Genomic DNA, 20,945 nt, shown 5'->3' on the forward strand with positions numbered 1-20,945 from the left:
GATGTGCTTAATAAGGAAACATTATTCCCATTTTACAACTGAAGAAACAGAAGCCCAGAGAGATGAAGGAAAATGCTTGAGGTCAGCCAGCTAATGAATGATAAAGCCAGGAACTTGAACCCAGTTCTTTTTTGCTTTTCTTTTCTTTTCTTTTCTTTTCTTTTCTTTTCTTTTCTTTTCTCTTCTCTTCTCTTCTCTTCTCTTCTCTTCTCTTCTCTTCTTTCTTTTCTTCCTTCCTTCCTTCCTTCCTTCCTTCCTTCCTTCCTTCCTTCCTTCCTTCCTTCCTTCCTTCCTTCCTTCCTTCCTTCCTTCCTTCCTTCCTTCCTTTCCTTCCTTCCTTCCTTCCTTCCTTCCTTCCTTCCTTCCTTCCTTCCTTCCTTCCTTCCTTCCTTCCTTCCTTCCTTCCTTCCTTCCTTCCTTCCTTCCTTCCTTCCTTCCTTCCTTTCTCTTTCTTTCTTTCTTTCTTTCTTTCTTTCTTTCTTTCTTTCTTTCTTTCTTTCTTTCTTTCTTTCTTTCTTTCTTTCTTTCTTTCTTTCTTTCTTTCTTTCTTTCTTTCTTTCTTTCTCAGGGCAATGAGGATTAAGTGACTTGCCCAGGGTCACACAGCTAGTAAATGTCAAATGTCTGAGGCCATATTTGAACTCAGGTCCTCCTGAATCCAGGGCTGGTGCTTTATCCACTGCGCCACCTAGCTGCCCCTGAACCCAGTTCTTTTGACTTCAAGTGTAGTGCTTTTCTTTATATCATGATCAAATAGGTGCTACAGATAGCAAGTAGTTTCCTTTTATGAAGTTTTACATATTTTACATCACTTGATGTTCACAATTGATAAAGTAGTACAATTCTTTTATTATTTATTGGCAGTGCAATGGGTAGAATATTGGATTTGAAATCAGAAAGACTTAAATTTGAATCCTGACCCTGACACTCATTAGCTATGTGACCCTAGACAAGTTACTTAGCAGCTCCCTGCCTCAGTTTCCTCATTTGTAAAATACAGATAATAGCAGCATCTACGACAAAGGGTTGTGAAGATCAAGTGACATAACAAAGCACTTTGATAGAATTAAAGGATTGTAAATGCTAGATACCACTACCACCACTACCACTACCACTACCACTACTACTACTACTACTACTACTACTACTACTACCACCACCATGACCATCATTTTATACTTAAGGAAATTAAAACTCAAAGAAGTTGTGATTTGCTCATGATCATATCATACATGAGGGTCAGTGCTGGAATACAAGTTTATGTCCCTCCTGATTCCAAGCACAGTGGTCTTTCTAGAGTTCCTACCTTGGTGTCATTCTAGGCTCTTAACTCTCATACCCAATATCTAGTCAGTTAACAGTTTCATCATTGTTATCAACCAATCAATAAACATTTATTAAGCACCTACTATATGCCAGGCATCATACTAAGCACTGGGGATACAAAAAAGGCAAAGAAATTCCCTGCCCTCAAGGAGCTTACAATCTATCTCCCTAATATCTCTCACCATATATCCCCCTCTTTTTCTATAACTGCTTATCACCCTGTTGTAGGTCTTCATCACCTCATCTCTAAACTATTCCAATGGCTTCCCAGTTGGGCTCCCTGCACTCATCTATCCTCTCTATCCAGATGTCAAATTAATATTCCTAAAGCATAAATCTGACCATGTCCACCCCACCCCCACTACCGCCCATACTCAATAAATTCCATTAGCTTCTCATTGCCTCCAAAATCAAATATAAAATCCTGTGTTTGGCTTTTAAAGACCTCCATCACCTGGGTCTCTCCTACCTTTCTAATCTTATACTCTTCAATCCAGTGACATTGACCTTCTTGCCATTTACACTAGACACCCTATCTCTGGATGCTAGGCACTACTACTTGTCCCTGATGCCTCAGACTCTGCTTTTCTCTCCATCTCTATCTCCTGCTTTCCCTGGCTTCCATTCAGTCTCAGCTAAAGTCTCACTTTATGAAAGAAGACTTTCTCAATCCCCCTTAATGCAACTGACTTCCTTCTGATGATTATCTCCAATTGATCCTGAATATGTCTTGTGTGTATGTATTTGCATGGATGTCATCTTTATTCAACTGTAAGCTTCAGAGCATAAACATCTTTTGCCTTTTTTAGAATTCCCAGTCACTAGCACACTGTCTATCATAGAATAGTTGCTTAATAAATTCTTGTTGACTGACTGATCACACTTCTAAGTCATTCAAGTCAATGAACATTTTAAAGTACCTACTATGTCCAAGTGGCATGGCCAATAAGTACTACTTGCAGAAGAAAGCACCAATGTGGGCGGGAGCCAAAGCTTTAGCTACCCATGAACCTTTGGAAACATTGCCCTAATTTGAGATTCCTGGGCTCCAGCTGGAAAATCCTCCTCCTGATTAACTAGTCTTTGGCCTGGTCCGTAACTATGTCTTGGACCCTGTTAACATAATATTCTTGCAGAGGGCCCTGTCAGCAACAGCTGGGGAAGGACTTGGAGGGTGGCAGCAGGTAGGGAAGGGTAAGGGAGGTATTTAGAGCTTTGTGCTTTGTGGCAAATGGAACAAAGACATTTCTTACTGTTTGTGGTGATCCCAGGTTGCCTCTGGGATTGTCCACAGGAGTGTTACTCCTTTCCTCTTATTTCTAGCTGGGCTGGAATTTAGCTGGAATCCTTTCTTCCCACCAAAGCCAAAATGCCTGCAAAGGAAGTAACAATTAATGGGCAAAGAAATGGAGATGGGGAATAAACCAAGATGATTCCCCAGCAGAGACATATTCCGTCACCATAGTGTTTCTCATCAACCTCCCCAAGATATAAGTCAACATACAAAAATACCATAATATTTAACATTCTTATGGTGCTTTAGGTTTTACAAAACCTTTTCCTCATAATAACCCAGGGAGTAATGGAAATATCATTGTGCCCATTTCATAGGTAAGACAACTGAGGTTCAGGGACATTAAGTGCCTTGCATCTACTCACATAGCCACTGAGTATCAAAGTTTGGCATCATCCTCTACTTGCAGTTCCATCCTCTCATTTTACAACTGAGGCCCAGGGAAATTAAATAACTAATGCAACATCACACAAGTGGCAGTAATAGGAACAGAGCAGGTTGGTTGCCTCCAAATCCAGTGGACTTCTTGTGCTGCCATATCTGCCTCCCATAAACTTAAAAACTGAAAAGCTCCAAGACCCCAGATTTGGAGCTACCTTTGGAGAATGGGGTAAATTAGAAATGTCCCAGACCTTTGGCACACCAGGCTGGGTCACTGTGCCTGTCTAGGGAAGTCTGAATCCCTGGAAAACTGATCTCTACTTTTTTTGAGCTCTGACACTCTATTATGGTGTGTTTGATTTCGAGACCACCAGACTCGCATTTTTTTTTAATGTATAAGGTATTTTATTTTTTCTGTTACATGTAAAGATAGTTCTCAACTTTTGTTATATAAGCTTTACAATTTCAGATTTTTCTCCCTCCCTCCCCTCCCTCCCCCCTCCCCTAGACAGCAGGTAATCTGATATAGGTTATATCTATATATCTCTATACCTATACATATAGATATAGATATATACACACACATATATATACACATAATAACATTAATCCTGTTACAAGAGAAAAAATCAGAGCAGTGATGCAAAACCTCAAAAATAGAAAAAAAAAACCAACAGCACCCAAAACAAAAGAAATAATATGGTTCAATCAGCATCTATACTCCACAGTTCTTTCTTTTTTTTTCTTGGATTTGGAGATCCTCTTCTATCATGAGTTCTCTGGAACTCTTCTGTACCATTGCATTGGTGAGAAGAATATAGTCCATCACAGTAGGTCAACACTCAATGTTGATGATACTGTGTACAATGTTCTTCTGGTTCTGTTCATCTCACTCATCATCAGCTCACGTAAGACCCTCCAGGTTTCTCTGAACTCTTCCTGCTCATCATTTCTTACAGCACAATAGTATTCCATTGTATTCATATACCACAACTTGTCCAGCCATTCCCCAATTGATGGGCACCCCCTCAACTTCCAATTCCTTGCTACCACGTAAAGAGCAGCTATAAATATTTTTGTACATGTGGGTCCCTTTCCCCCTTCCATGATTTCTTTGGGAAAAAGACCTAAAAGTGGAATTGCTGGGTCAAAGGGTATGCACAGCTTTATCGCCCTTTGGGCATAATTCCAAATTGCTCTCCAGAATGGTTGGATCAGCTCACAGCTCCACCAACAATGCATTAGTGTTCCAATTTTCCCACAGCCTCTCCAACATTTATTATCTTCCTTTTTTGTCATTTTAGCCAATCTGATAGGTGTCAGGTGGTACCTCAGAGTTGTTTTAATTTGCATCTCTCTAATCATTAGAGATTTAGAGCATTTTTTCATATGGGAATAGATAGCTTTGGTTTCTTCATCAGAAAACTGCCTGTTTATATCCTTTGACCATTTCTCAATTGGGGAATGACTTGGATTCTTATAAATTTGATTTAATTCCCCATATATTTTAGAGATGAGGCCTTTATCAGAAGCACTGGCCTCAAAAATTGTTTCCCAGTTTTCTGCCTCCCTTCCAATTTTGGATGCATTGCTTCTGTTTGTACAAAAATTTTTTAATTTAATATAATCAAAATCATCCATTTTGCATTTTATAATATACTCTATCTCTTGTTTGGTCAAAAACTGTTCTCCTTTCCAAAGATCTGATAGGTACACTATTCCTTTCTCTCCTAATTTACCTATGGTATCACCTCTTATGTCTAAATCATGTATCCATTTTGACCTTATTTTAGTATAAGGTGTAAGATGTTGTGACCCCCATCCTTAAAGTGTATGCATAGCTTGCTTAAGACACAGGATTTTAGGATCACTAGGAAAGTCACTAATTTCCTTTCCTCTCAGCCCTCTCCCTCCCCCTGCCAATACCTCTGCCACTGCCTGGATGCCCAGTGAAAAATTAATTTCTTTATGTTAAGATTTCTATCCCTAGCAAAAAATAAATGCCCAGTGGGAATACTCCAAGTTGTCAGTCAATGTAATTCACTACACACTTGTTAAGTACCCACTGCATCCCTGGAATTGGGTGACAGTGCCCAGTGTACAGTGCCCCAAAACAGTCTCTGCCCTCAAAAAGCTAACATTCAACTGAGGGAAAGAACATGTGCAGAGAAAATTCAATACAAAATATTTACAAAGTCATTTCTTGGAGGACATGGATCTAATATGTTAATAATGATAGAGTGGGTTCCATACAGCATAATAGGAAGGTAGGGTAGAGTAGGATAGGAACAGGAAAGGTATGAAGTTGACCTGGATGGGTACAAGGGAGTAATGGCCAGGGCAGGGTGCTTTTGCTGAGGCAGCCTACAGCGCAGGAGCCTAGGGACCCAAGTGGAGAAAAATGGCAGTGCTTGGGTCCATCCTTCACAGTTACAAAGGTAATATTGATTCGATCAACCATTTGATGCAGAACTGATGATAGGGAGGGGGAGAACAGAGATGAGGAGAACAGAGATGACAAACCTCTGGTCTTGCCTGATGGGCAACGAAGTGATCTGTGAAGTCCTGAGACCTGGCTGGATACATAGCAGGATGAAGCCTATTTGAGAAGCTTACCTTCTAATCTTCAGGCGAGTATAGAGAGGGGCAGGTGTCATACAGGAGGGCAAAGAACTGCAGAGATCCTGACCAAAATAAAGGCAGTGAATAGCCAGGAGTCCTGAGGCCTGGCCTTCAATGTCAAGCAGGTCAGCTCTGAACTAGGGCTAAATCCAAGACTGAGTAGATAATCACAGAGTAGGGGTGAGGGTTGGAGGAGTGTTCTGGAAAGGATTGTGGTAGCTTTAGAAGAAAAGGGGCTGCAGGACTGGGTTGTTGGCAGGAGGAGAGGCCACGGGAAGGCAGTGAGGCCCTGGTCTAGCCTGATAAATGAGGCAGTGATTTTCAGATCCTAATCTGAAAGCAGTTTTTGATGGGGAGGCAAATCTTAGAGAGTTTTAGAGACTAGTGAAAGAGCTTAGAGACCCAAAGCTTCTATACTCTGAATACTCAATGTTCTAGGCCTCTCTTACTACCTTGTCCAATTCTACCTGAGATTATCCCAGCATATAGCAGGCATTTAATAAATGCTGATTGATTAGAATTACCTGCATACATGCCTTCTCATCTGTTGTTGTTTGTCCATCATTCTCAAAGAGGACCATGACACTGGGGTAATATCATGACTTGCACTGAATTGGATTCAGGTTGAGGGAGGGCTGTGTAGTCGCCAGCTTTAATCTCTCCTCCAGAGCCTCCATATCAGGACAACTGGAGATGGCCCCAGATGTTTAAGGCAATCAGGGTTAATTGACTCGCCCAGGGTCACACACAGAAATGGTGTCAAGTGTCTGAGGACGGATTTGAACTCAGGTCCACCTGACTCCAGGGCCAGTGCTCTATTCACTTTTCCACCTAGCTGCTCCTGCCTTCTCATCTACTAGACCCCAGAAGAGCTCTAATTCTTTCTTTCTCTCTCATTGGGATTATGTTTCACAAACAGCTGGTGCTCAATAAATGCTCACTTATTTCAGGCAGTATAACAGTGTAAAGCATCCAAGATTCACAATTAGGAATCTTGGGTTCCAATCCCACCTCCCATAGCTATTAGTTGGATGATCATAGTCAAGTCATTGAGCATCAGTTTCCTCATTTGTAAAATGGGGGAAAGTAATGTGGTGCTTCCTCATAGGGTTGATGTTCAGAGAGGGCAAACCTTAACGTGCTAAATAAACATGAGTTATTTATTAATTTAATGAAAAGATATATAAAAATTTATCGAGTGCTCTGTATGTGCCAAGCACTGTGCTAAGAGCTGAGGACACATACAAATAAGATAGAACCTTTGCTAAATGCTTCTGGGTTTTGTAAACTATCCTCCAGTGTTCTGTTGCCCCTAAGAGCTGGCTGGAGCTGTTGGAGGATCAGTGGAAGTTTGAATTAAATTTGATTTGCTCAGCTTTTGAGAGCTTTGCCAGAGGAGTCCCTCCCACTGGCATCCTCACCCACTCCTCTAACTAGAAGCCCCATTGCCCCAGCCCCAACCTAGCACCAGGAATAAAAGCATCTTTAACTGAACAGCTCCTTTCTAGTTAACACCATCTTAGCCTCCTGTAAAAACACATTTGCACCTCAGTAAAGAATGTAATTAACTAGTGACTGACAACAGGAAGAGCTAAATATCAGCACAGATAGCAGGGAAATGTAAATTTAGAAATTTGCCTGAACAAGACTTTTCCCCATCTACTTCCCACTCCCCTCCAGGGTCTGAGCTTTGTTTTCAGGGTGGGGAAAGAAGGGCAACGGGGATCACATGGAGCAAAGGAGAGGAAACTGGGGCCTAGCTGGGTTGGGTTAAACTGGGAGAGAAGAGGCAGACTTGTTAATGAATTCCCATTCACACAAAGAAGGGCGGAAACAAAAAGCCAGAACAGCAGCCTGCCCTACCCCCCTTCCCTACCCTCCAACTAAGCTCTCCCAGCAATCCTAGGCTGACAGAAAAAGGAGGACCAAATGAGGAGAAAAGCAGACACAAGGCCCATTCCTGGGGGATCCACCCTTGCCCCTCATATTTGTTATAGCGGTGAAATCAGATTGCAACAAACATCATCAACAGCCTCGAAAGGACAGCAAAAGGGAGAAGAGGAGGGGTAACTTATTTAACTCTTGGGCCTCAGGTTTTTCACCTGCATAAAGAGAATTCATTTATCATCCATTGAACAAGCATTTATTAAGCAATTGTAAGTCAGGCACTGTGGTAAGCACTAAAGGCAGTAGTGGATAGAGTGCTGGGCCCCAGGTCAGGAAAACTCTTCTTCCTGAGTTCAAATCCAGCCTCAGACACTTCTCCTAGGCAAGTCACTGAACCGTGCTTGCCTCAGTTTCCTTATCTGTAAAGTGAGCTGGAGAAGGAAAGGGTAAACCACACCAGTATCTTGGCCAAGACAATCCCAAGTGCGGTTCCAGCTATTGAACAAGGGGTAAGCAACCGGGGATTCAAGGCAATGAACGAATGGGGGGCGGGGTGGAAACATGTGCAAGAGTGTAAGGATCTTATCTTCCAATGAAGGAGAGAATAAGAGCAGAGTACAAGTACATATATGAATATATACACAATGAATAAAGAAAATAAATACAAGAAACTTTGGGAAGGGAGTTTGTTTCTAGCACTTGGGGGGAAGAGGGGGTTGGGGCTTTCTATAATGAATAGTAGAAGAGAAGGATTCTATGAGATGGAGATGAGGAAGAAGGGCATTACGGGCAAGGGGAGTGGCAGTATGTTTGAGAGGTCAGTTTGGCTGGAGTGAAGACAAGCAGTGATGCTCACTAAGGATAGAAGAATTATTTGGTACCCAGTTGGGAAGGGCTTTAAAAGCTAAACAGAGGAGTTACTATCTTATCTGAGAAGCAATAGGGAGCCACTGGAGTTGACTGAGAAGGGGAATGACAAGGTCAGATCAGTGTTTAAGAACTGGGGTGTGAAAGGTTTGAGGCAGGAAGGGTCTTACACACACACACACACACACACACACACACACACACACACACACACACACACACACACACACATATGGTATCAGAGGTGAGGCTTAAACCCAGGTCTAGTTGACGTGAAGTTTGACTCTGTATGTTCTATGTCAGGGTATTTTTAAGGCACTGGGAAATGAAAAAGACAAAAATGTAAAACCAAGCAGGTATTCATGTTGCTTATATTCTAGTGATTCTTTTTTCAAGAGAACCATTTGTTGTCTAACGACTCTTTCCCCATCTGTGAAATTGACTTCTCACCCAACTACAAGATTTTTTTATAATTCACTCCTTCAAATTTCATCTTATTAAATTTTGGCCCACCATTCTGATGTCTTTTGGGTTCTTGACTGGAAACTGTACAGAATCTCCCCAGTCTCAGGAGATTGCTATTTCCTCCCTTGTTTGGGTTGTAATGATTGGATGACAATCCAATATGTTAGCTACCCTAAATTTTGTGTGACCTAATTGAATAAGCATGCCAGATTATTTATTATTTCTGAAGAAGCATAATGTTAGGTAATGCAACATTAGAGAGAACCATTCTTTCCACAGGATGATGGAGATGACCAGGAAAAGGTCTGTTTACTGTATATTTAAAATGTTATTATGAAATTCATTGTGATATAATAGACAGGTGGACAGTCTCTCATTTAGGTATCATGGGTTCACAGCCTACTTCTGATACAATACTGATTGTGTGACTCACATTCAAAAGAGAAGAGTAGAGATTGAATCTGCAAGTCAGTTGGAAGAGTGGAAAACTTCCTCTATGAATTTAAATCAACACCTTCTCTGCAACTTCAAGTTTTACAGAGTTGGCCAGAGCACTGAAGTTAAGTGACTTAGGGGTAAGATAGTTAGGATATGTCAAAGGCAGGACCAGCTCTCTATCCATTATAGCACACTGTTCTGGGTGTGTGTGGGCATGAGTGTATATGTGTGTGTGCATGAACACACTAATGATTACAATGTTTGGAACAACGTTATTATCCAGGGTCTATATGCTCAGAGATTTCCATTCTACTTCAACCCTTAGATCTTCTTGTCTCTAAAAGACCCATCCCTGAGATTCACTTAGAGGCACAGATAATGCCGGTGGTATTTCAGATCAGAGAAGGATTCAGTATCATATTCATCTAAGGTCTTGAAGAGGCCATGAGAAACCTAAGAGGAAACATTATCTCCTGGGGCAGTCCTTAGCCAGGTCCTGGCAACATCACAGGTAATTACTGAGACAGGAGTTACATGGGGGCCACGGGGTAAAGAGAGAATACGAGAGTGAAATGACATAGCCAGGTCTTAGGATACAACCCTGGATGTTACAGTGACTGACACCAGGAAGTTGAGGTATATGGAACCCCTGTGCTTCAGAGGGTGTTACTTAATGCCCAGCAAGCGAAGAAACTGACTATGCCCAACTCCTTTCACCCCTCCTCCCCCAAGTCTCCAGAGGCCGTTACTGAGATAGGGCTGAAATTTCCTAGTTCTCAGACGTTTGGCAAGGTGACCCAAGCCTTTGGCATTGGGAATGGAGTGATCCTGCTACTGTTATCATAAGATCAAGATGTAGAAACTGAAACACAAGAGCAGGCAAGACACTCTCCCCAAAGTCACAGAACTAGAGAATCATAAAGCACAAAACAGAACCCAAAATTCTGAACCTCACTATGTTAGCTCTTGAAGTCCCTTCATTCTCTAAATAGGAGACTCACTTGGAAATTGTCCCTGGGACAGCTCTACTCTAAAGGTGGTCCCACAAAGCAAGATGCTTGGGAATTTTACCTGGGAGAAGAAAAGCTCTGTCCCTGTGAGGCACTGAAGATAAAATCAGACCACTGGAGAGGTTGAGGATACCTAAAGGCTCAGGCCATTACTGTCATCTCCCTCATCTGGAGAAGTAGAAAATGCCCAGGCTGCCCTATAAACCACTAGGCAAAGGAATCCTTTTTCCTTCTGGTTATATTACCTTCATTTGCTTCTGGACAGGGATAATGATTCCTGAATCTTTGGCTCACTTTCTCCTTTTTTAACTCTCCTACCCCTTCTCCCTCAAAATGATGATAGTTGCTGGGAAAGCAAGAGAAAGAAAGTTCCACCTGCTTGACCTCATAAATATTCTAAGAATTCATCTAGTGAAGCAGCTCACAACCTATAGGCCACGGACTCTAGGAGGCCAGTGGAAATATTGCAAAGGGTTCACAGATCCACATGTGTATTTGTAAACAAACCAACATACAGTTTGTAGATTGAATAAGTAAGGCTGCTAAATATATATATATATATATATATATATATATATATATATATTACTATTTTAAAAAGTATAGAACTGCAATTTTGGTGAATAAAATACACATTTATTTAAAAGCATTATATAGTAGTTTTTTGTCATCAAGTATTTTCTCAACCAATAAATACTAATAGTACAACTACCATCATATGGAAATCTACAAAAAATTGTGACATTAAAAAGCAACTCGATACTTGAAGAGATTGGGAAGCACTGAGCTAGATATAAGACCACAGACCTAAAGCACAAAGGGTCCTCAGAGCCTACCAAGTTCCAGACTTTTTATAGCTAAGGAAACAGAGGGTCCAAGAAAGATGATATGATTTGCCCAAGGTCACAAAGTGAGCATGATTTAGAGCTGAGACTTGAACCCAAGCCTTTGTGACTCTAAATCTATTGCTGTTCCATCTTTTCTATTTTCTTGCCATTTCTAACACTAAGACAGTAGGTTCTCCTAAGGGTCTCTAAACATCTTGTTCCACCAGCCAAGTACATTCTTTCTTCTCCTCTCCCTTCTCCTCTCTCTTCCCCCTCCTACCTGTCTCCTTCTGCATTAAAGTGCATGTACTATACTATTCTTTACTATATCATACCAGTATTGGGAAAGAAAAATCAGGGCTGACTCCCCACTTGGGGATTAATAAAATACATGATTGAGAGAAGAAATAAGATCAGAGGTGACACCAACATTTCACCTTCAGGGCTCTACTGAAATAAATAGATTGCCCCCCCTCGTAACTAACAACTTACCTTGTTCGACTTGTTTTCCAACAGCCTGGAGAAGGCTTGAAGGCAGAAATATCACCTCTAATCTCCTTTCTATCACTGCTAGCTATTCCACTGAGTATAAGGAGAGCAACTGACATGACAGAGAAGAGAGGAGAACGAGAGGCAGGCTGGGAGGAGGGGGATGAGGAAGCTGCTGTTGCAGTAAAACCATCCCGATTGAAAAGCCCATAGCTGTTAGGCAACATTTGTATCCCACCAACTATCTCCCCTTAGGAGGCAGAAGGGGAGACGGGGCCCTTTCTCTGAACCTGAGAGGAGAGAGCCCCTCCTCTTTTTCGTTCCTTCACAAGTCTTTTCCCTCTAAGAAGCCAGCAAGCAGTCTGCTCCCCTGTAGCCCCTTGACCAGGAGGCTAAGCTCCAGCCCTGGCTCCCTGAACACCCAATTAACAGTCAGCCTGACAGGCACTTCCAGGTTCCATACCAGGTAGCCAGAGAGACTAAAGTAGCAATATATGCTATGAGCATTGGGCCCAATGTGACCCGACTGGCCTGGGTACCCAGGAGCAAGAGAGGAAATGGGGAGAAGTCTGGAAATATAATACTTCTCATCATCTATCACATGTACAGAAACGGATTCACTTCTAAAGAGCTGCCCACGATAGCTCCCAGGGATTGAAAGACTGGGGCAGTCCTGGGAGGGCAATGTCTCCAAAGAGCAAGCGGACATTTGTTTTATTTGGCCAATGAGCAGTGGGATGCGCTTCACATTTCCCAGACAAGAGACAAAGAAGCAGAGGCCTAAATAACTGGAGACTTTGTTAGTTGGCCTACAATAATGAGGGTTTGCTCAATTTGCACTGGGAAGGATGAACTACACTTGCAACTTCATACAACCACAGTCCAAACTCCCACAGCAGAAAAACCTCTAAAGCACGTGTGTAGCTGGCTGGACTAGTGCTCTAATGTTCTATTCATTTCTTTTTGTGGGGCAATGAGGGTTAAGTGACTTGTCTAGGGTCACACTGCTAGTAAGCATCAAATGTCTAAGACCAGATTTGAACTCAAGTCCTCTTGAATCCAGAGCTGGTGCTTTATCCATTGCGCCACCTAGCTGCTCTTGTTCTTTTCATTTTGGCATTTAGTCACAAACTGCCTTTTACTCTTTTCTCTTTCATGTATGTGAATTTAGTTCCTCCAACTGTACTGTAATCTCACAAAGGAAAGGAACCATATCTTAAATTTCATTCATTCATTCAACATACATGAATTAAGTAATAACTGTATGCAGAATACTATGATAGGATGTGAGGGAAATGCAATATTTAAGCAAGACAAGGGCCTTGTATTCAAGGAACTTACAGCCTACTTGGTGGATAATATACACATAAAGGTAAGTATAACACAAAATATCAGATAAGTGCATCAGAGAAGTACAAAATCAAGTATTGTATGAGATATCAAATCAGGAAAGGCTGCCTAGAGAAGGTAGTATTTCAAGTGGCAGGAATGCAACAGGTGAAGAGGAAGAAAAAAGTCATTTGTGGTATAGGAAGAACTGTGAGAAAAGGACAGACTTGTCCCAAGTGGTCACAATGAAGAGTATGTGGAAGGGAGTAATATGAAATAAGAGCAGAATGTCAGAGGGGTGCACATTGGTGGGTGGGCATCCTTGAATGCCAGGCAAAGGAGTCTAAATTTTGCTTTTTTTGGCGATGAAGCATGCTTGAATAACTTTCAACAGATAAGTGACATGGTCAGATCTATGCATAATAAAGGTATGAATGGAAGTCGTTTGAAGGACAGAGGGTATAGATGCAAAATATGTTATGGAGACCAAACAGACAGAATTTGGCACCAGACTGGATATGCAAAGTGAGGAGGATAGGAAGAGTGAGAGAGGTCCTCAAGCTTACAAGTTTGGGAGACTGAGAAAGCAGTCATTAGGGGCTTCCTGAACTTCATCATCTCCAGAAACTCAACTGCCCTGGTTAGGTAAGCTCTACACCATCCCCACCCACTTTTTAGCTTTTTAAAAAATGTGTTGTCTCTTTTATTAGATGGCGAAGTAATGGCAAAACACTCCAGTACTTTTGTCAAGAAAACACCAAATGGGGGCAGCTAGGTGGTGCAGTGGATAGAGCACTGGCCCTGAATTCAGGAGGACCTGAGTTCAAATCCGGCCTCAGACACTTGACACTTACTAGCTGTGTGACCCTGGGCAAGTCACTTAACCCCAATTGCCTCACCAAAACCAAACAAACAAACAAAAAAACACCAAATGGAGCCACAGAGTCAGACATGACTAATTGACAAAACAACAACAACCTCTAATAAACTGTAAGCTCCTTGAGGGCAGGGACTGTTGTGTAGCTTTCTTTGTATGCCCAGCACTTAGCACAGTACCTGGCACATTGTAGGCATTTAATGAGTGTTTACTAAATTAATTAATTAGTAAATAGTTGTTCACTGAAGGAACTAGTCAATTCAGAAAGAGTAGGCTTAGAGGAAGAAAAAAAAATCACAAGCTTTGAACATGATGAATTTCAGTTACGTGAGATATATCCAGGTGGAGATGTCTTAGAGGGAGTTGGATATTTGGATCTGGAGCTCGGCAGAGAGGTCAGACCTAAAGCTATGGAGTCAGAAGATACCTGCACAGAGCTGGTAGTTGAATCAAGAGAATGAAATTGCTAAGGAAGAGAGTATAGTGAGATAAAAAACAAAAGCTTTGTGAACAGTCACCTTAAGGGATCATGGAAGAGGATAAAGAGCCAATAGGGGACAGAGAAGGGAATAGTTAAAAGTTAGAAGAGGAATCGGGACAATGTAGTTCCTTTGAAGCAAGCAGTTATCTAGTAGGTGGTTGGGTGGGAAGAGGCGAGGAGGGAGATTGTCAATAGTGTCATATGTTGCATAAAGGTCATGAAAAATAAGGGTTGAAAAAAAAGGTCATTGGATTTGTCTGTTGACTTTAAAGAATACAGTTACAATAGAATGGTGGGAAGAAGTCAAAGGGCAAGGGGTTGAAGAGAGAATAAATGGTGAGGAAGTCCAGAAAATTTGTTCAAGTTTAGCGTTGATGGGGAAGAGAGATATAGAACAGTAGCTGGATAGGATAGAAAGGTCAAACAAAGGCTTTTGAAAGCTTGGATAGGACCAAGTCTGTTTGTAAGCAGATAGGAAGGAAGCAGAAAATGAGAGGAGTCAGACACAGACACAGAGAAAGCAACAGAGAGAGACATAGAGAGAGAGATAGAGACAGCCACAGACAACAACAGCATACACATACACACATGGACTGCCAGAGTAAGGTATTGGAAGAGGTGATCGGTAATGGGTTCAGTCTATAAACATTTATTAAGTACCAACTATGTACCAGCACTAAGCACTGGATCAAAGATATTAGACAGATTAGCTTTAATGAGGAATAGGGACATGGATATCTTCCATAAAGAGAAGGAAGAAAAATAATGGGTGATGATGCGGAGAAAATTGGAGGAGATGAGACAGCTGACATCAGATGGCCTCAGTCTTCTCAATGAAGCAGGAGGCTAAGTTAGCAGCTTTAAATGGAAATCGTTCTCTTGTAGTCTCCCCAATACTTATAGAATAGTGCTTGTTGAATTGAATGGAACCATCCTTTTGATTTAATTTAATCCTTTAAAAACCACCAGATAAGGTAGGGATAGATACTTTATCACTTAACTGATAGTGACGAAGTCATCCAAAGCTCCCTAAAATTGTTTATCCCCTGAAAGCTACCTGAAAAAATCTTTAATAATCACTTCCACTCGGATAACCACTTGTAGGGCATATCGTATAAGGCATTAAACCTTTTGATTGACTATGGTAGATGACCTTTGAGGTCCATTACAACTCTAGGATGCTGTAGACTTTAGACCTTGGATCTTAGGCTCAGGATAACATGACTGCTGGGAGCAGATGTGAGGTCCAAGTTTGACACTGATATAATGTTCAGTCAAGGGTGACGACCTGGGAAAGGGAGTCTTATATAGTCACAGGAAAGATGTGGTAAGGCTTTGGGGTGAGGGGAGAAGAGGAAGCCAGTACAATGGAAAATTATCAGCAGAAAGTAAACATTCCTTGTAGCTCCATGAACAACTTCTCCCAACAGAATTTCTTCTACTGGGAAACCCTTGAGTCCCACCAAGCCCATTGACATTTCTTCTACTCCACAGAGGAGACATGAGTCTTATTTCCTGTCGCTCTCTCTCGTCTCCATTTGCTCCTTCCAGCCATTGCCTCTGTTCAACTAAGTAACACTTGGCTCCCCCTCTGAAAGCAAAACACAGAAACCCTAGGCTGCTTGCTAGGGCTCAAGTATTACTAGGCTGATGTGAGAAACTAGACTTGGAGCTAGCCTTTTCAGCACCAGGAACTTTCTGTAGTTGCTCTGGAATGGGGCCACAACTTAGCACAGCTCAGCTATTCCTTTCAGCCTTGATGCACCAGAGCTAGTTGAAATGCACAGGGCAGATTCAAAACAACACTGGAGCAGTTGAAAGAGTTCAAATCGCAGCACTGCTCTTGACTGGCTCTATCTTTGGACAGTTGTTTAATGAACCACCAGATGATCCAGAAAGGCTTTTCTAGGCAGGATCCCTTTCTGTTTCTCTACAGTCTAAAATATGTGTCATCCCACAACCACATCACCTTTGTTTCTCTTCCTAAGCACTAGACTTGGAATCACAAAGATTTGAATTTGAATCCTTCCATAGAATTTTTTTTTTTGCAGGGCAATGGGGGTTAATTGACTTGCCCAGGGTCACACAGGCTAGTGTCAAGTGTGTGAGGCAGGATTTGAACTCAGGTCCTCCTGAATCCAGGGCCGGTGCTTTATCCACTGTGCCACCTAGCTGCCCCCTTCCATAGAAATTTACTAGCTTTATGATCCTAGGAAAGTCATTTTACACTTTGTTGAGCTTCAATTTTCTCATCTGTGAACTTGGGACAAGCTATAGCACCTACATCACAGGGGTGTTGTGATGATAGAACATGTAAAGCACTTTAAAAACTTTAAAGTGTACATAAATGTTCTATGTTATTATTGTAGCTCTAATATTTCATGATTTTATGAGATTTCTATGTATTTTACATGTAATAAATAACATACAAGGAATACGATGGCAAATATGCTAATCCACACCTGCTATTTGGCATTAACATCTTCAGGTCTTTTGGAAGTAGGACTGCAGTGATGTCTTCTAGGAAGTAACCAGAGCTGGAGCATGACCCTTCAGCCCACCCTGTTGGGAGGGGACAAAGTGGGAAGGAGGCAGCTCCTCTCTGTGCCTCACTTAGGAAATAAATAGAAAGAATTCTTCTTCTCATCATTCTGTGAGTCGGTGACATTTCATTTGACAAAGAATCTTGGAAAAACCTCTCCTGGGACTAGTTTTGGGGCCAGGCCCTGATAATATTGCTTTATTGAAAGAGATGCAGGGAACTGAGCTCTGGATGGCCTTTTATATTGCAGTAATTTATGCAGGAAATGAGAAATCATTTTCTTCTTAGGAAACACGCACACAAACACACACATTGTTACTGAGGCACCCCATTTCACATATACACAATTACACTCAATCACACTCACAGAGATACTGTCATAGCCACCTACAGACTCTCGGTGTCACACATATTCCTTGTCACAATCACAGCCACACACATAGAGTTGCAAACCAAGAGCCTCAATAACAGACTGGTAGTCACTCACACACACACAGGAACCGACACACCCAACTTGCCAAACTGTCGCATCAGGCAGGCTTCTTCCTTTAACTATGCCTTCCAGGGGAAATTGAGATTTTCCCCTCACATGTAAATTTCCATCATTAAGAAAGGAATAAGAAGCATGACATTGAAGAAATTAATCTCTCTGTGCCTCTCCCCCTTTCTCAGGCCCCTTTTCCCTCCTGCAATGATCACACTTAATATGGAGATGCTGCAGCTCGAGTGACCTGCAGCCAAAGGCACAACTTCCAATTGAAGGAAGATTTACACCTGATCTCTTAAAGAGATTTCAGTCATAGGAGGCTTCTTTAGGATATCAAAAAAGGAATGATAAGGAAGAAAAAATGTCTATAAAATTCCCTTTCCATCCCCATCCCCAGCCAAAATGCCTCTTTTGCCACTGAAGGAGGGACAGAGAGCTTCTAGGACAGGTGAAAGTAAAAAACGTAACTATGTAACTCTATGAATTGGCCTTGATGAACCCAGTGAGGCCCAGGGCAGAGCTGAAGAGCCCAGCTTCCACACAGCTCCAAAACCAGAGAAACTCACGCAAAGGAAAGATCATTCGTTGAGGACTCCTGGTTTTAGTTCAGGTTCCATCATTAACTAGTATTGTTACTTGGGGCAAATGACCAGTAGGATGACATGAACTCTTAAGGTTTGTTCCATTTCTAACTTTCTATATAGTTCTATGATTCCACATAGGTAACAACACTCCCTGAATGGTGCTCACTTTACCCTCTGGCACAAGATAGGACAATACTCCCAGGTCAAACTAAGCCTCAGAGATGCACTCTGGGAAGACAGCCCAGGGATTCAGGACATTTTGGATCTCAACTATCCTGGGTAATGTACATGGATTTCCCACAGGTAATGGTACAAAAATGATCATTCATTGTCTTTGTGGGTGTCTCTCTTAAGATGAAGGGACAGCAGGAGGGCATCTAGGTGGCATAGTTCTGCTTCTGGTTCTGCTCATCTTACTCAGCATCAGTTCATGCAAGTCCCTCCAGGTTTCTCTGAACTCCTCCTGCTCATCGTTTCTTACAGCACAATAGAATTCCATTACATTCATATACCACAACTTGTTCAGCCATTCCCCAATTGACGGACAGTCCCTCAATTTCCAATTCCTTGCCACCACAAAAAGAGCAGCTATAAATATTTTTGTACATGTGGGTCCTTTTCCCCTTTTTATGATCTCTTTGGGAAAAAGACCCCAAAGTGGTACTGCTGGGTCAGTCTTATGTATTTTCATGATTTTAAGTAGGATCCTCAGGTGTGCCATGCTGCATATAGCTGCATCTAGAGGAACATTAGGTTCCCCCCACCTACCCTCAGCATAACACTGAGAATAATGTATCGGACTGGGGAAGGGTGGGATGTTCTTTCTGCTACATGCCTCTGATCTGATTGTTACTGGCTCTTCCTGCAACCTTCTAGAGGAAATCCTTACTGGCTGCCACCCCCTATTTCAAAGTCCCTTAGGGAGAGGGAAGGAAGGGACATGGTCTAGTAACTAGGTCCAAACTAAAGAAGTCAATGTAATTCAGGGCCCTCAATCCTCTGCACTCAGTGGATACATGAGATAAGCAGCCTCTAGTCTTATATGACTGACTGATATTGGTTGAAAATTTACCACCGAAGAAACAAACTTATCAAAGGAATCTTCACTATCCTTCTCCACTTGAGTCTACTCTACATGTAGCAGCAATAGTCAAATGTTGTTTTTACTTAATTTTTTTTTGCAGGGCAATGAGGGTTAAGTGACTTGCCCAAGGTCATACAGCTAGTAAGTGTCAAGTGTCTGATCCAGATTTGAACTCAGGTCCTCCTGAATCCAGGGCTGGTGCTTTATCCACTGCACCACTTAGCTGCCCCTGTCAAATGTTGTTTTAGTCTTGTCCCTGCTCCAGACTCCAAAACTATAGCAACTCCCAATTACCTTTCATGTGAAACTCAAAACTTCTCCTGATGGGTGTCAAGATCCACCCTACCAACTAACAGCTTATCCCTCTGCCCCTAAACTTAACTGTTGTGACTGAGTCCCTTAAGCCTGGAAAAATTTCTTTCCCCCTTCATCAAGACTGTGATTTGATGAACCAGACAGAGAATGCTGGGGCATGCTAACTATGAGTGAGCAGAAAGGTCATGACCTCTCTAGAATCTCAGTTTTCTCTTTTGTAGAATGAACCTTAAATAGTAGCAGCTGTCCTAACATTGGATATTATTATTGCCATCATGATTAAGAGTTCATATTTATCTAACACTTGAAAGTTTTATAGGGCATTTTCTTTATATCATCCCTCTTTACTAACTATACCCATTTTGCAGAGAAGGAAACTATGGTTCAGAGAATGACACGACTTGCCAGAGATAGGGGATGAAGTGTGGTGTTGTCACATGCTATTCAATATCAGAGCCACAGGTCAAATTCAGCTGTCTCCCAACTCCAGGTTCACAGGTCTTTCTATGACACTGGGTTGGCTTCCACTAATGAAAAAGATTGGATTGTCACCATACAATATAGATCCATACTGGAGGAAATACGACTGGTATTAATGATATCTCATAATTAGTAATTTCTTATATTGAAAGCATTCTCACATTTATTATCACATGAGCCTCACAATTTTACAGATGAGAAACTCATGTAAGTGACATGCTCAGGTCACACAACAAGGTATTATTGAATCAAATCACTGGGAGGCAAGCTAGACTCTCCAAGCACACCCAGATTGCTATGTTACCTGTATGTCCTTCACAATTTCTAAGCAAACTCAAGTACCACAATCAAAAGTGGATTCTAGAAGGGAATTGTTAGTCTGCTGCGGACCTCACTTCTTTGAAGAAGAGGAGGAAGAGACTGGAGCAGTGGCCGTTTAGATTTGTCTGAATTAGAATCAGGCTTCTCTGCATTGGGGTGTGAGTGTGGTCAGAGACTGGAGAGCAAGCAGAATAAAAGGGAATATTGACACAAATCTACAGTTGGAGATGACAGACCCACAGTTGGAAATCTACCTGGATTTCAGCACTGGGCTAGTACTTCAGTTCTTTCCCCAAAGGGGCAGAGCAGGGAATAGGACAGAAGATATGAAGCTGTATCATAGTGTCTAGAATGAGGAAGGTCGGGCGGGCAACTAGGTGGTGCTGTGGATAAAGCACTGGCCCTGGATTCAGGAGGACCTGAGTTCAAATTCAGCCTCAGGACACTTGACACTTACTAGCAGTGTAATCCTGGGCAAGTCACTTTTTTTTTTGCTCTGAAACAATTTTATTAAATTATTGTAGCATCACAGAATTTCAGTCTAATCAAAGCCATAGTCCCCACTCTGGATGGGGCTCATCTTAACATGGAAGGCTCAACTAAACAAGTTTACAAAAGCTTCTTCTGGGTCAAATAGAATGATAGGAGGAAGGGAGGTGGCATCCTTGCCATACTCTGCCCCATGACAGGTTGTCAGAAGCGGGAAGGGCTGATGAGGATGTGTACTATAAAGAAAGATCAAGTCCAGAGCAACAAGGAGTAGACCACAAATTCTTCTAGTTTCTTCCAACTCAAGTAGTAAGATCAAGGGCCATCAATGGTATACAGTCTGCTCCGGA

The 20,945-nt window shown here is 41.9% G+C and overlaps 1 protein-coding gene across 9 annotated transcripts in view; it reads right to left on the reverse strand.

Moving 5' to 3' along the window:
- Positions 1 to 20,945, reverse strand: part of PKNOX2 (PBX/knotted 1 homeobox 2) — a 382,423-nt gene that overhangs the window by 156,888 nt on the left and 204,590 nt on the right. For 8 of the 9 annotated variants that reach the window (XM_043997764.1, XM_043997763.1, XM_043997765.1 and 5 more), the window contains exon 3: positions 2,580 to 2,699. The gene's annotated coding sequence lies outside the window, so the exon portion shown is untranslated. Of the gene's footprint in view, positions 1 to 2,579; positions 2,700 to 11,609; positions 11,732 to 20,945 lie in introns of those variants that run through there. The other variant, XM_043997762.1, reaches the window with a different exon arrangement.

This window comes from Dromiciops gliroides, chromosome 3 (assembly GCF_019393635.1).
Source record: "Dromiciops gliroides isolate mDroGli1 chromosome 3, mDroGli1.pri, whole genome shotgun sequence".
NCBI lineage: Eukaryota > Metazoa > Chordata > Mammalia > Microbiotheria > Microbiotheriidae > Dromiciops > Dromiciops gliroides.